Source organism: Bison bison, unplaced genomic scaffold (genome assembly GCF_000754665.1).
Source record: "Bison bison bison isolate TAMUID 2011002044 unplaced genomic scaffold, Bison_UMD1.0 scf7180017864327, whole genome shotgun sequence".
Taxonomy (NCBI): domain Eukaryota; kingdom Metazoa; phylum Chordata; class Mammalia; order Artiodactyla; family Bovidae; genus Bison; species Bison bison.
The window spans coordinates 5,822,710-5,828,709 of record NW_011494899.1 but is presented as its reverse complement, the minus strand read 5'-3'; positions in this window follow the sequence as shown (position 1 = coordinate 5,828,709).

The window sequence follows — 6,000 nt, the reverse complement described above, 5'->3', positions numbered from 1 at the left end:
CACATTGTAGGAAGGAGAGCGCAACTGCTTGCCATGCCCTCCCTCATAGCAGCAGGACATGAACAGTCTAGGGCTACTCATCTTGGGAGGAGTTGGTCTAAACAGGGTTTTCTGTTGTCAAAGGGAAGCAGAATTGGGTTTTGGAACCAGAAATATGGAAGGATCTGGATTTCAGTGGGCTTCCCAGGTGGCACTGGTGACAAAGAACCCACCTTCCCATGCAGGAGACGTAAAAGATGCGAGTTCCATCTCTGGGTCAGGAAGATCCCCTGGAGGAGGGCATGGCAACTCTGGAGAATCCCATGGACACAGGAACCTGGTGGGCTACAGCACATAGGGTCACAAAGAGCCCAACACAACTGAAGCAACTGAGCACGCACACACACATGATTTCAGTGGTTTGAGTGGCAAGTTCTTATCACTATATTTTAAGTAAAAGAGTATTAACCAGGGAACTACTAAAAATTAGCATTCATCAAAACATATTAATTCCTGGACCCTGAGAGGCTCCCCTGAATTCCCACCCAGTATCAAAGTCCATGGCTTCCCTGGTAGCTCAGTTGGTAAAGAATCTGCCTGCAATGCAGGAGACCCCAAACGATTCCTGAGTTGGGAAGATCTGCTGGAGAAGGGATAGGCTACCCAGTCCAGTATTCTTGGGCTTCCCTGGTGGCTCAGATGGTAAAGAATCCGCCTGCAATGTGGGAGACCTGGGTTTGATCCCTGGGTTGGGAGATTCCCTGGAGAAGGGAAAGGCTACCCACTCCAGTATTCCGGCCTGGAGAATTCCATGGACTGCATAGTCCATGGGGTTGCAAAGAGCCAGACAGGACTAAGCAACTTTCACTTCACATTAAAGCCCATCAGTGATTCTGTTTGAAGGCTAAAGCCCTCGCAGGACCTTCAAAGGAAAGTCAGTCACACCAGTTCTTTGTTGAAAAGAAGACAACTTCATAAAAGTGTGTGGTGGTTCCTTAAAACTTTTATTTTACCCAAAACTTTAAAATCTGCATTAGGAAGAATTGAGGGATTATAGTTTTGACATAACTTGGGTTCTGATGTTTGGTGGGTTAAGACCAAATGATGAAGACAGACTCCAGTGTTATGGTCTATCTCTGAAATGCTACCCAAATGTTCCATAAACATATCTATAAACAAGAATTCTTTATGAGCTTAGCATGTTCTAGGCTTCACAGAAACTAATTTAAACGGTCATGACAACTCTCCAAGGCTGCCAGGCAAATATTCGTACTCCCATTTTACAGCTGAGGAAACTGAGGCCCTCACAGAGCTATGGTTTAAACCTCTGTCTGTCCTCCACACCATCTGCATCACGGAATATCAAACATCCACAAAAAAAGAAACAAATAAGTAAGAGATGGTTATTTACCAAAAATAATAAGGACCTACTGTGCGGCACAGGGAACTCTACTCAGTACTGTGTAATGGCCTGTATGGAAAAAGAATCTAAAAGAGAGTGAATATATGTACGGGTAGAACAGATTCACTTTTCTGTTCTCCTGAAACTAACACAACATGGTAAATCTATACTCCAATGAATCCTTTTTTTAAAAGCCAATAAAATATTTACAGCATACAAAATGGAAAAAAACCCAATACCAAAAGTGTGTCTAGTATGAGCCCAACTTGTTTTATAAAATGGACTTATACTTAAATTAGAAATGGGAAGCACTGGTGTCTCAGTGGTAAAAAAATCTGCCTGCAGTGCAGGAGACACAGGTTCCACCCCTGGGTCAGGAAGATTCCTTGGAGAAGGAAATGGCAACCAACTCCAGTATTCTTGCCTGGAAAATTCCATGGACGGAGGAGCCTAGCAGGCTACAGTCTATGGGGTTGCAAAAGAGTCAGATACAACTTAGCAACTAAACAACTCTCTGGTGACCTAGATAGATGGGATTACATGCGGAAAAAGAGGGGCCCGAGAGGGAGTATATATACATATATACACGTGTGTGTGTGTGTATATATAAATGTGGCTGAGTCACTTTGTTATGCAGTGGAAGCTAACACAACATTGTGGAGTGGCTATACCCCAATAAAAAAGAATAGAAAAAAGTAAAAATAATAAAAATCACAGTTATTAGAGGATCTCTCTTTAAAAAAAAAAAGAAAGAAAGATGTACTAAAAATATTCATTGTGGTTGTCACCGATTTTTTTTTCTATCGCTACTTGAATTTAAAACAGTTTGTACCATAAGTTCATAAAACAGTCATTTTGTCTATGAGGTGGGAAAAGTATGTATTTGTTCTCAATGAGAGAAAATTTCATAAGAAAGGAAAGTAGCTGTATCTAATTTTGTTTAATTCTCCACAAACTCCTGACACAATGACACAGAAACTTCTTGGCTTTCAGATCTCCGACCTCCATGGCAAAATCAAACGTTGTCATCTGCCGTCGTACTGCTATGCTTATTAAATTATCATTAGTACGTGTGACCTACTAACTATGTGACCGCGTGCAGGAGAATGAGGATGACGGCTGTCCCCGTTCCAGTGGTCTCCGGGCTTGCCAGCCTCCTCTGAACAAGAGGGTGAGGCACAGCATTGAGTCTTCAAAGAGGTCACATCAAACCACGCTTGCCCCACAGGCAAGGTGAAGCGTGGATCACAGGGACAACGGGGAATTGTGTGTCTGCTGGCAGGACTGGAACCGATGCCAATCACACAAAGACCCAGCCTTCAGTTCAGCCCTTGACAGGATGCGATTCCTTTCAGGCTGACTCGGCCAACAGAGCAGGCTCCTGAATATTTTCTGGCTGCGTTTCCTAACACTAACGATGTAAATGAATATTTAGCCTCGGATATTAACTCGGAGTAACAATGCTGGTTATGTCCTCTAAGTCAGTAATCACTGAGCTTGTTGAATACTGTGGTGATTTGTCATGGCTGAAAGCAGCAAATTCGTTTTGGGGAACTTGAATTTTCTCAAATTGTCCCTTCAGATTCCAGCCAGGAGTTCACTCTGACAGTGTAAAGTTTTAATATTTGGCAGAGCCCGGCTAATCTCAAGTTCGCTAGCTCAATGATTTCAGTGGCTGCTGTCTTTATTGTTCCACTGTGCTTTTTTGGTCCTCACAGGTCTTAGGTGAGAAATATCCTCTTCCTGGTCCCCATTTTCTATGAAAATGTCCTCTGGATGACCTCAGGGTCTAGGTAAAACTATGATGCCAGGCATGTCTGGGGACCCAAGGTATGTCCTGTACTCAGAATATTAATGTTTCTGAAGCTACTTTTTGAAAACCACATTTTCTGAGATGTTTACAGCACACAGTTGAGATGAAAATATGTGAAAGTATTAAATAACATTTTTATAGGGCAAAAAGTTTCACAGATAAGCAATTTGATCTTATTCAAGTACACAATACTTGTCAAGCTACAATTTTCAAGTCATAGGATCAGAAAACGATCCAGTGAAAAACATGGTATGTGTTAACATTCTACCACCCTCCTCCATAAATGACAGCTCTCCCACCTTGGCACTTTGTGGGCAAAGATGTTTTGTGTGGATTCATGCCAAGGTCTGAACACAAGCCTAGCACTTGCAAATAACATGGTCAGGGTGAGTCTTAATTTCTCTAAGCCTCAGTTTCCTTGTCAGCTAAATGGGGCTAATATAGGACCTACTTCATAGTGTCACTGTGCCAATGAAATATATTAAATGCTTAGCTCCATGCCTGGTCGCATGTTTGGGCATATAGTGAGCACTCAATAAATTTACTTCTTTAATGCAATCAACGAAATATATTAAGGATCTATTATCTCCAAAAATACCCCCATGGAGCTTACATTTCAGTAGATGTTACTGTTTTATAAAATTCCTTGAGGATTGTTTAAAGATTCTTCTTGTACCAGAAATACCTGCTAGTTACCAGCCTAGAGGGTTTTCCTTGTGGCAAGGCTGGTAAAGAATCTGCCTGCAATGTGGAAGACCTGGGTTCAATCCTTGGGTTGGAAAGATCCCCTGGAGAAAGGAAAGGCTACCCACTCCAGTATTCTGGCTTGGAGAATTCCATGGAATTCCATAGTCCATGAGGTCGCACGGAATCGGACATGACTGAGCGACTTTCACTTCACTCACCAGCCTAGAAATAGCATTAGATTTCAAATAAATATCACAGCAATTTTCCTGAGGCTCTGTACACTCAAGTTACATGCTCTGGAAGAGGGGAAAGGAGAAGAATGTAGGGGCACCTCATAATCATATCCTCCTGTTCCTGCAATTACATTCCCAAATAGTTGACCAAGCATGATCCAGAGAAGCTATGACCCTTTCAGAGAATCCCAGCACTGCTTCCCAGATACTGCTCTAGCCTTAGATAAGAAGGGCTAGACATAGAGCACCATTCCCAACCCTGTGTTACACATAGAACTGAGGGCATTCATTCATTCCACAAATATTTACTCCATTTACCATGCACTAGTCACTGTCCTGGGCTTCCCAGGTGGCTTATTGGTAAAGAACCTACCTGCCAACGCAGGAGACGCGAGAGACTCCTGTTAGATCCCTAGGTCAGGAAGATCCCCTGAAGTGGGAAATGGCAACCTGCCCCAGTATTTGTGCCTGAAATATTCCATGGACAGAGGAGCTTGGTGGACTATAGTCCATGGGATTGTCAAGAGTTGGACACGACAGAGCAACTACATACACACACTCAGTCACTATCCTAGGGATAAAGCAATGAAAAGAGATTGTACCCTGCCCTCAAGCAACTTACAGTACAGTTAGAGAAAATATCAAATGAACAAGCACTTACAATAAACTGTAATAAGTGGTATGAGACAAATTTTCCATGGTCTCTCAAATTTCTGCCTGACTTGTGAGCAGAAACATTTACTGCATTTTTGGTGAGATGAAATTTGCATGGATATTTGCAGAGCAAACAGTATTGGAAAACAGAAATAGTATTTCCCTTCAGAGAAAGAGCAAGTATTTTTACTGTCCAGTAAAATAAAAATAAAGCCTCTCCCTGGGATGAATTCTGGGCAGGTTTTCTTGCAACCCATTAGAAAAGTTTCAGGCTCTCTAAATCCAGGATCCCGCCCCTGTAACACAACCCACTGAGGGCAAGTGTCACCCAGCCCCCATTACCTCACCCTGTAGAAACCCAACTCAGAGAGCCAGTACAAGAAAATGATGCTACTCTGGCAACCGCTACTGCTGTGAGTAATAAGCCTTCCTTTGTCTTTGACTCAGGAGTCTGTGTCCTCTGCCAAAAGCTAGGAGACTGGGGGAAGCTAACATTTATTAACATTTTCAAGTCGCCTTCCCAAAGGAAGGGATTGAGGAGCCAAGTCCTGAAGGCTGGATAGAGTTCACTTATCGAAGGGGAAGGAAAGTTGCTTCAGGTGGAAAGAATGGTGTACATATTCCATTTTCCTGAAAGCTAGAAATGACTTTCCTGATCTTTGCTCACCCCACACTCAGCTCTTCCAACAGCTTTGAGAGTCTCCAAGTCCTTATAATATACCCTTCACTGTTTGAGATACCTAGAGTGGTTTCTATTTTCCTGGTCCAAACCTTACTGATACAAAGAGCTTGGATAAGCAAGAAAGGACAGGATCATTTGTGGGAAGAGGACAGGGAGGCAGGGGAGATAAGGATAGCATTCAGAGTGTGAGTAAAGGAGTGGGCCTTAAAGAGATCGGAATTATCTTAATTATCTCAGAAGAGAAAGAAACAAGGATGAGTATGAATAAACCCAAGAAAAAAGAAGGGTGGGACATCCAAAGAGTCATTTCTCTCTCAGGAGCAATAGTATTAATTGCTACCATGTATTGCTCCCCTAATCTACATGAAATAATGATCTAAGGACTTTAAATCTATTTGCTCATTTAGTGTCCACCATGATGCAATAAATATAATTATTATACTTCCATATTACACAGAAAGGAACTAAGATACAGAGATATTGACTGCAGAGCCAGAATTTTAACTTGGGAAGTCCATCTCCAGATATACATATATAGACACACATAGAG